Here is a 10,845-nt window from a genome sequence, read left to right on the forward strand (position 1 = left end):
TCGCTCTGAGCCTTCATCCTTTGTTGGGCTTTATACAAATTATTTTTTAGTTGGGTGATTAATAATTGTCTCTCATGCAGGGAGACGTTCAGTTCTTACTCTGAACTTCGGCCAAAGGTATAATCTATAATAGCCGGAGGAAGCCTTCTAAGCAGAGCTTGGAATGGGGTCATGTCCATAGATGAATGCTTAGAGGTATTGTACCAATACTCAGCAAAAGATAAGAATGTGAACCACTTTTTTGGATGGTCACTTGTGAAACACTACAGGTAAGCCTCTAATCCTTTGTTTACCACTTCGGTTTGTCCGTCCGATTCTGGATGATAAGTGGCGCTAAAGCAAATTTTTGTTTCGTGTAGGCGAAAAAAATGCTTTCTAGAAACTACTCAAGAATAATTTATCTCGATCTGACACAATAGTTATAGGAATGCCATGAAGGCGAAAGATCTCAGCAGGGAAGGTGGCCGTATTTGGTCAATCTATCCACCACAACCCATATCATCGTATGCCCAAATGATGGAGGAAGACAAGTAATGAAATCCATGAAGATGTCTTCCCAAACTTGTTGAGGCACAAGTAATGGTTGAAGTTTTCCTTGCTGTTTTGAGGGCACATATTTATTCTGTTGACATATAAGACAATGCTTAATGAAATTTTTGTTTCTTTGTACTGCCCAGGCCAAAAGAAGGAAGTTGCCAGTCTGGCCATGGTCGGTTTAAGGCCCGAATGCCTGGCCGTCGGGGTTGAGTGATATTCATAAAGCAATATGGCTCGCAACCCAATATCAACAGGTGTATAAAGCTGTGCGTTTTAGTATAACAAACCATTTTTTATGATAAATCTCAATAGAAGATTTTAGAAGTTTTTCCACTAACTGTTTGCTCTCTGTTGTGGTATAAAACTAAGCAAGCTGAGTCAAACCTGATGGGACCGGAAAGCTCAAGGACACTAGGATCGATTCTGATGACTGACACCGTGATAGAGCATTAGCAACTCTATTTTCTCGCCCAGGTTTGTAAAATATCTCATAGTGAAATCCTTGTAATTTTGTTGCCCATCGTTGTTGTTCTGTGGTTTGAAAAGTCTTAGTCAACATGTGTTTCAAACTTTGTTGGTCTGTAAATATGCGAAAATATCTGCCAAGTAGATACTGACGCCGTTTCATTACCGATTGTATAACAACAAATAGTTCCCGAACATAAGCGGAGGCAGCTTGCATTCGAGCCGACAGTTTATTGCTGAAGAAGGCTATTAGATGCCCATTTTGTGACAACACTGCTCCAATAACTAATGTGGACGCATCCGTCTCAACATCGAAGATAACATTGAAGTCTGAAAGCACAAATACTGGGCTTTGTGTCATTTTTTGTTTCATTTGTGTAAATGCATCTAGTGCCAGAGATGACCATGTAAACTATGACTATTTTCATAAATCCGTTAGTGGAGCGGCGTGAGCAGCATAGTTTCGAATGAAATGAAAATAGAATCTAGCCAGGCCCAAGAATCCACGTAATTGTGTCAATAAGCACGGAACGGGCCACTCAACAATGGCTTGAATTTTGTCGGGGACAGGTTGAAGTCCCTTGGCTGACAAAATATGGCCCAAGTATGCAACCGATTTCACACAAAAAATACACTTAGACATTTTAGCATAAAATTTATGATCAGATAGCAAGCGTAAAATTAATTGAAGGTGACTAACATTATCTGTTAATTTGGGGCTATAAACCAAAATATCATCAAAAAATACCAACACAAACTTGCGTAGATAGGGTCTCAGTAGGTCATTCATTGCAGACTAAAATGTGGATGGGGAATTTGTAAGCCCAAATGACATTACCAAGAATTCGTAGTGCCCATCAAAAGTCTGGAAAGCAGTCTTGTGTGTATCTTCTGGTCTTACCCAAATCTGGTGATGTCCAGATCTCAAATCAATTTTTGAAAAGATTGAGGCGGTTCCAACTTCATAGAGAAGTTCATCAACGGTGGGAATCGAAAAAAAATACTTCACTGTAATAGCATTGAGGCTACGATAATTGACATAAAACCGCCATGTTCCATCTTTCTTTCTTACCAACAACATCGGAGAAGAAAAATGACTTGTACTTGGGATGACAATTCCTTCATGCAACATGTCAGATAATAGTTTGGTCATGGCATCTTTTTGATAATGTGGGTATCTATAGGGTTTAACATTAACATATTGAGAGTTGGGCAGTAGGATAATGCGGTGATCATGTGGTCGGGATGGTGGTAGTCCTTTAGGTGGGTTGAATATGTGGGTAAAGGTGTTTAGGATGGTTTGGATTTTTGGGCATGTAGGGTTAGTTGGTATGGCGTGGTGAGGTAATGTTGTGGTAGTAGTGGGGTTTGGTTCTGGGAAAGAAATACAAAACATTTCTGCAATAGAGTCGGTTAGGGACAGTCAGTTTAGTTGGTTTAGGGAAGCTATGTTTGGTGGTTAGGAAGATTGGCCTACGAGGGTAATGGTTTTGTTGTCATAGTGAAAGGACATTGAGGGTATATCAAAGTTGGAGGTAATGGGTCCAAGTGTTTGTATCCACTCAATACGCAAGACCAAATCTGCCCCTTGGATAGGTAGCAAGTAGAAGGGTACCAAAAAGAGTGCAATTGTACTGGGGTTTCTTTGTACACACCGGTGTAATAAATATGGTCACCATTTCCCACCATTACTGGAAAATGAGGAGTGAGAAAAATCTCCAATCTGACGAACTGGCCCATCCTTGGTTGCATAATATTATGAGAGTTGCATGTGTCAATCAACACATGAACTGGTTGACCATGAATAAAACCCTGAAATTTGAGTATCCTAGGTGTGGGATTGCCTTTGAGGGCTTGGGCAGAGGGTTGAAAATGAACAAATTGTTCAAAGTTCTCCGATGGATAATTTTCTATTGTTATTGTAGGGGTAGTGTCTAGTTGTGTTTCCAAGACTGGTTGTAGATTGCCCATCTCAGTAGGTTCATCATCAATCAGAAACAAACAAAATTGCTTAAGTTTACATTTATGACTAAAAACATATTTCTTATCACACTGATAACAATGACCTTGGGCTCTACGTTCTTGCATCTGGGTTGCAGTTAAATGTTTAATGGCCACTTTATTTTGTGGTGAGGAGATAGATCTAGTGAAAGGTGGGACATTGTGTTGATTAGTGGGTCTTGAAAAATATGTCATTGGTTTTTCATCATTTATTTTACTCTCAATCAACTTAGCTAACACCATAGCATGACTAATTGAATGAGGTTGTAAAATGGCTAACTCCCTACGAATTTCAACCTTAAGACCAGAGATAAAGCAATTTAAAATCATTTCTGGAGTAAGACCTACCACCTTGTTAGAAAGCTTTTCAAAACGCCTTTGATAATCAATAACGGTGGTAAATTGTTTTAGTTTGTAAGTCTCTTATAAAATCATCCCATGTTGTGAGTTGCTGATTTTGGAACATCCATTTATACTAGCTGAGTGCTTCTCCTATCATGGAAAAGGGCATTAACTCCATATGTTTTTTAGGGGTAATATGATACAGTTGGAAAATTTGCTCTGCCTAGAAGATCCAGTTCAACGGTGCAGATCCATCAAATGAGTGGAGATTTAACTTTGGGGGTTTGAGATTAGGGTATGGATTGGAGGTAGAAGATTGAGAAGGGGTGGAGAATGACTGGTTAGAGAAACCATGGGGTGGAGAAGGAGGTGGTTTAGGTTGGATATGTGATTTTAGATCTGAAATGACAGATTGTAGCTCTTCATGTCTAGTCTTCATGGTTTGTTGGATAAGCTCCCGTCTGGCAGCAAAATGGAGCTCCATAGAAGAGAGTTTCTCCATAATGTTGCTTAAAGGATCATCTAGGGGTTGAGAAGAGTTTTCAGGATGCATGAGGAATATGAAAGCACCAAATTGATAGAGGTATTCTACCAATGAGGAATAACAAATCAATAATTAAAGAAAACAAGATATTTTTCATGTTCATCCAAAAGGAAAGCTATTCAACTTAAATACAATAAGCAAAACCCTAATTATGATGTTAGTCCTACACTTGACAACATCTTGATTGAAAGGTCAATTCTTAAAGTAGAATTAAAATAGAAGAATCTAGACAATATAATCTGTTATCCATTTAGGAGGGACTCTGGACCTTTTATCATTAAGCTCATTCAAACGATCACTTTCCATAAGCAGCATTGCTGGTGACATATTAAAATTGCTAGGTTCCAATGATGTACACCTTTAACTTCAATAAGAATAAAGTAGAGATGCATATGCTAATTTTCACCCTTCATTTATAAGCTACAACAAGGAAGTTCAAAATCAGTAAATATGCACGAATTGCTAACATGTAGCACTTAAATAGAAGAGTAATTCAAAGAAAATAGCACCATATTAGAAAAGTAACAAAGAAGTTACATAGTGAATCGGTCAACTTCTTGCAGCATCATAAATATCACATTAGATAACTTAAGAGTTTAATATATGTGTATCTAAGAATTTTTTATATTATTCATTTTCATGTCAATAAATGATATATTGATTATGTAAAAAACATTACACCAACTATACATAAATATGAAAATGTCATTATATATCGTACTTGTAACTTTGAGTACCGTTGAAGGAAATGTAACTTGAATAGAACACTACATGGAACTCATTAGTACGTTATTTATATTTACTAGATGTCTAGATATAATAATGGAATTCCTCTACTGTGCATCACTGGGGTATGCAAGCGTTACCCCTTATCCACTACCAAATCAATAATTCAATCATGGAACTCATGTTTCATTCTTGTTAAAGTTTTTATTATCGTGGTTAAGGCCCAACTAGAACTTACTTTAATCAATTTATCTATCAGTTCCATCAATGTACATAAACCATCACATAAAAGATTCACTGGGACTGATTTTCAAAATTATGACTTGTCTGATATATTTTTTACGTTTTCTCAATAAAAATTTTGACAGACAAAAAAACTAAAATAAAAAATGTTGTTAAAGCAAGTAATAATTTAACAACGTTCATTTTTGGCATTTTACTACTCATATCATAATCTCAAAACAAAAAAACACAAAACAAAAAGAAACTTATTAGTCATGGTCAGTTACGGATTTAGAACCCAAAGATAAGGTGTGGAACGTATATTAAAAAAAAAAAATAATTAATATAATAAATTATAAAAATATTAAATATTAGTGTTGAGGTAAAATTTTAATATATTTAATCAAATAAATTACATATTTCATAATTAATCTTATGTGATTTCATATTTAGAAATCCTCGAATAATTAATTTGTTGTCAATATTATAGAACACTTCTCATTAAATATAAATTACTAGACAATCATTCGTTCATGAATCTCTCATTCGTTTACACAACCTTTTTTTTTTACATTTTCATAATGGAAAAAACTCTTTCTATGGTTATATTGCTAACTTCAAAAGAATATAAACTAATATGTAAACAATCTGAATTCCAATTTCAACAAACTTATCTGAAAAACTATTGATTTCATTTAAAGAAGTAAAATCAATATTGTTATGCATATCAATGATGTAAGTAAGTCTCCAGTTATTTATCAAATATCACTAAATCATGCAAATTTTTTTTGCAAATTCAATCACTTTTCCATATCAACACTAGAGGATAAATTTACTAGACTTAAACAAAATATAAAAAAAAAAAAACAGTTTAGTACTTGTCTAAAATAAAGGATCATGAAGTTCCTTAAATCGCATATCCATATTATAAAATAATTCAACATGATAATAATTATTTATTTTTCACAAAGTATGTCATGTTGTTTGCAAAAAAAATAATTTTTGGGATTATAAAATTATAAGTGATTTATACAAAATAATAATAATTAATGGCCATGGTAGTTTATTCTTTTAAGGACACGAGAAATTATAAATTTGAAGTGGTAGTATAGTGAAGAAATTAAAAAAATAGTAATCTTTTTTTGTTGTTTTCCTTTGTCAATTGAACTCGCTTTTATACATCCTTTCCATGACTAGATTCAATGATAAATAAAAGGTTTATATGTACACTTCCTATGGTAAGTGCAACCAAAACATTGAATTTCTTTTGGCAATTGAATATGGAATGAAGGAGAAGACAAAGAGAAAGAAGAAAATATCGGGCTGAGAGACATGTGACTTTCACATGACTTTTAAAATAAAGATTATAAACCGTTAGATTATAATAGAATGAATGGTGAAGATTTGGAGTAACTCTTCAAAGTTACTCTTGGAGTAACTTGATCCCTCCTCGAATTATACAAAGACATCCATGAGCACATTTTTGATACACTTTTTTCTTTTCTCTCATAGTTTTTGACTTGTAACATCATTGTTTGAAGTAGAGGTGTCAAAACGGACTACCCGGACGGGTTCGGGCTAGCCCACATTGGGTTCAAGCTAAACCGAACTGGGCTAAAAATCCTGATACATTTTATACATATCAAATTGTAGCCCAAACTTATCCTAAGCGGATTGCGGATTGTGGCGGGCCATCCTACATGATACTAAAAAAATTATTTAAATTTTTATATATATATATATATATATATGATTTGATATTAATGTATAACTTTTTAACACATTTATTATGCTCAATGCAACCAAACTTATTGATTAGATGCCTTGTGTTTGAGTTAAGACGTGATGTCATGTCCACATATATGATTTTTAACCTAACCTTAAATCTCTTATTTCTATTGGACTCTATCTCTCTGACACAATATAATTTGTAACTTCACTTTAATATATAAACATTTGTATACTATGAAAATATTATCACTTTGGTTTAAAGTAATGATAATATAGACTCAAGTTTAGAATGAATTTCATATGTCAAAGTATAATCACCTACTTAATATATGATTGTTATTCTTTAGTTTCAATATGAAGTTATTTTGTATGCTATTTATCAACACTTTTAGTGTGAACTATTACGTTAAATTTAGTTGTATGAGGTTCTCTATGGCAAAAAATTATGTTTTCTTTTAGTTTTGTTGTAAAAGTTATTTTTTTTATTATGTTTTTTTGTAGAAGTTAAATCTAATTAATAAATGAAAAGTGAAATCTATATGATTTAATGTATTCTTGTAACACCGCGAATTTTATATGTATGTTTTATTAATTATTTATTTTACCAATGATTAATTTTAAAAATTAGTCGGTATTTATTTAGGCTAAATCATAGTTTAGTGTTAGTCTTGTTTTGTGATTTCTTATTTTGTGGTAAATTTTGTAATTTTCTGTGACAAAAAGTTTTTGAGCTGGTGTCGAGCCCAAATTCGCCCGAATTCGGCCCAATAACGTGTTTTTGAGTTCCGTAACTCGGAATCAAATTCCGATTGCGCCATTGACTTCGAAATATTATTTCGAGTCAAGATAGATATCAAGTTCGTCCAGAACGCATTTATAAATATTTTTCACTCCAAATTTTGTGTTTCAAAGTTCTAATTGTAAACCGAAATCGGTAGATTTTTAATATCCGACCGATTATTAGCCAACAATACTCAGACATTTTTTAATCGTGAATATGTCATCGATAAGGTCACATCACTTTCATGTAAGAAACTTGCTTGTTAAACAAGCAAAAATACATATCTTCTTACCCAAAATCTCTTAAGTCACTCACATATCTCTTACACAAACTATTTTTTGAAAAACATTTTTGACGTTTTCCCTCCCCAAATCAGATTTGCTTCTCTTTAAGGAGCTAAATCCTAACTAAGAGAATACCTTTAGCATTTTTACATTCTCTCTTCACTTTTGCATTTTCTATAGAACTCTCAAGATAGTTCTTCATTTTGATTTCTCCGTCTCTTAAAGATCTAACCATTAGATGTTTATGAAATTTTAATATGATATTTATATGTGTATTATGAATATTTTCAACCATTGAAATATTCTAATAATCTTCCTAACTCTTTTTATGTTCAAAAATCATAATAGGGTCCACACTTCAAACCGTAAGACCACATTCAGGCATAGGATACTAATCATACTTTACACATACAATGCATATATATTTGCCTGTGTACTAAGGGTGTTTCTCAATCAATAACAAAAGATTAATGTTTTTCATGGTACATGTTTCATTGAGGTGAGTTTCACTTTTACCGACAAAGCATTTTGTCATACACACAATAGAGATTGAACATTTGAAATATTGTTTAAAGTCCCCAATTATTTATTAACGTGTTGTTGGCATTGAGTTGATTTGCTTAGGCTAAATTGATTTTGATCCGTCCAAAAACACTTAATGTGTTTTCTAGATATTATAAGTTACATAACACAACTGTAACAAAAAAAAACCATTCATAGCAAAATAAGTACGTTCTTTGTCCAAGTTCACCACTGGAGAGAAGTTGTTCTTATTTTTATTTCACAACAGTAAATTAAATAAGCATCATTCTTAAAGGTGTAAGTGAACATTAAAAAATAGAACAAAATTGTTACAAGAGAGAAAAATATAAATGTAAAGTAAGTTTGTCAGATCTATTTAAGAACGGAAATAGAATTAGCACTAATGAAAATAATTTTGACTTAAGTTGCTTAAGTTATTGAAAAATATGAATAAATATAAAATATTCAATAAAGCTCATTTAAGAAGGAGAAATATATTACAGTATTGTAGATGCTCTAAGAGTTTTATATTTGACATCTCTATTTTCAAGTTTTTTTACTAGTACATATATTCATATCTATCATTTTTATTTAAAAAATAATTATACATTACATGAATGCTGATATTATTTTAAGTATTTTTTGTCTTTTCAATTTATTAGTAAAATACGTTTTAATAACCAACGAGACTGAGCATCATTTATGGCCAATAAATTTACTGAGATTGATCCAAATTCATTGCTGGAATCGTTCTTCATGCATAAAAGTAATATTATTTAATAGAGCTGATATCCTATTTAAGAAATATAAATAACTTAAAAGAAAAAATGTATATACCAATAATATAAGATATTTTATATTGTCATTGTATTATTAGTCATTCATATTTAGTCTTTATTGACTCTTAAGTAAAATGTAATACAAATAAATGACAGATGATACAATAACTATATATAAATCTTTATACTATCAGTCCATACATATTAACTCATGACTTAAATGAGTGAGTTTTATCTATTCTACCGTATCATAATATTTTATACAATTTTATATATTTATATTAGGGATTGAATCCCTTATATTATACTTTGTTATAAGAAAATAGGTCAAAAAAACAAAATAAGTTAAATGTCTTGTTAGTTTCTTGAAAAAATTGGTAATTTTAAATAGGTTCCGAAACATTAAAATTTGTAGTTGGATGATGGACTTTAAAATTATTTGTAATCGGATCCCATAACTTTGAGATACTTTAATTAGATTCTTGGACTTTAAAACTTGAACTTGAAAATTATTTGTATAATTGTATCTGAGAATTTAATTTTGATCTTCGATTCCCACTTGTTGTTTTAAGAAATTCAAAGTGATTTTGTTCTTTAAAAAATAATTATAGTTTTAGTTTTTATAAATTCTAAAAAAAAAAACTCTTGCATGAATGAAGATAATAAAATTAATCGATCATACAATAATTAAGAGTAACAAAACACACAATTAACACCACTTTTCATAGTTAAATAGATTTTATTCAAAATTCTAATAATATAGAAAAGTGAAAACATTTTTTTTAAAGAGTGTAATATCGATGCACTGACAGATAGTGTAAAGATTTATATACTTCTTATTTAGATTACACATTTAAGATTCAATGACAATTAAAAATAAATAGTGGATGATACAGTGATAATATAAAACTCTTACAATGTTAGTGTATACATTTTTTTAAGGTGAAAAAGATATATTATATCAAAAAATGAACAAAAACATAAAGTAATGGAAGTTTATTATTTGAGAGTTAAAAACAAGGAGTCTGTTAGGCCCAAACGTATTGTAGTAAAGCCTGCTTGGCACAAGGACTTTAATTTACAGTAAATTATTGTTAGGACACAGCCTGTCAATGCTGAGATAGTGCCACTTGTATGGTGGTGATCTAGGATAACTTAGATATTTTCATCTTCTCTTCTATTTTAAGGTGTAAGAGCTCCTGGTTGAGCAGGCAATGAATGAATTATGAATTTTAGTCTAAACTCTTAATTTTGTCTCCATTAATTTCCATAAGATATCTCAGCTGTTAAGTTTAAGCCTAACAGAGTCACATCATATTCTTACCAACGACACACTTATATTAGTCGATTTTAAAGATAACAAGTATATATATATATATAAATATAAATATAAATGTATATTTCATTTAATATTTCTATTTTTAATTTATTATAGAATGAGAAAGAATTGATAGAGAATTTAGGAACTCATTACATATATTAAAGTTTAAGTACCCAGTTACAAATGATATTAAAATTTAAAGCCTAATCATAATCTTGAAAGTATCGACTATTTAGACACGTTTAAAAATTCACAAATAGTTCAAGCATATAGAGACATTAATTTTCCCATAGACATGTGTAGTCTCAATTCCCATAACGTTTGGGAAGACATTTCTATTAAGAATTCACAAGGCAATTTCTTGACTCAAATTTTTATGCCCACATTTTCCGATGATTTCACTTTACATGCATATAACAAAACTCGATTTCAAGTTTTGGAAACTGAGTCTCTTAATAAAATGAACTAAATTCAACATTAAAAGAAAGATAACTAAAGTTGCATTTTATGTAGCATCGGAAGGAAAGGGAAGGAAACCAATTGTTCCGTTATTTTTCTTACTACAATCACCTTAAGTTTCTATAGTCACA

The 10,845-nt window shown here is 31.4% G+C and overlaps 1 long non-coding RNA gene across 1 annotated transcript; it reads left to right on the forward strand.

Moving 5' to 3' along the window:
* On the forward strand, positions 468–788 carry LOC109327852. The gene is made up of 2 exons (XR_002105353.1): positions 468–576; positions 678–788. It is a non-coding gene; the product is annotated as an uncharacterized LOC109327852 (long non-coding RNA).

This window comes from Lupinus angustifolius, chromosome LG15, assembly GCF_001865875.1.
Source record: "Lupinus angustifolius cultivar Tanjil chromosome LG15, LupAngTanjil_v1.0, whole genome shotgun sequence".
Taxonomy (NCBI): Eukaryota; Viridiplantae; Streptophyta; class Magnoliopsida; order Fabales; family Fabaceae; genus Lupinus; species Lupinus angustifolius.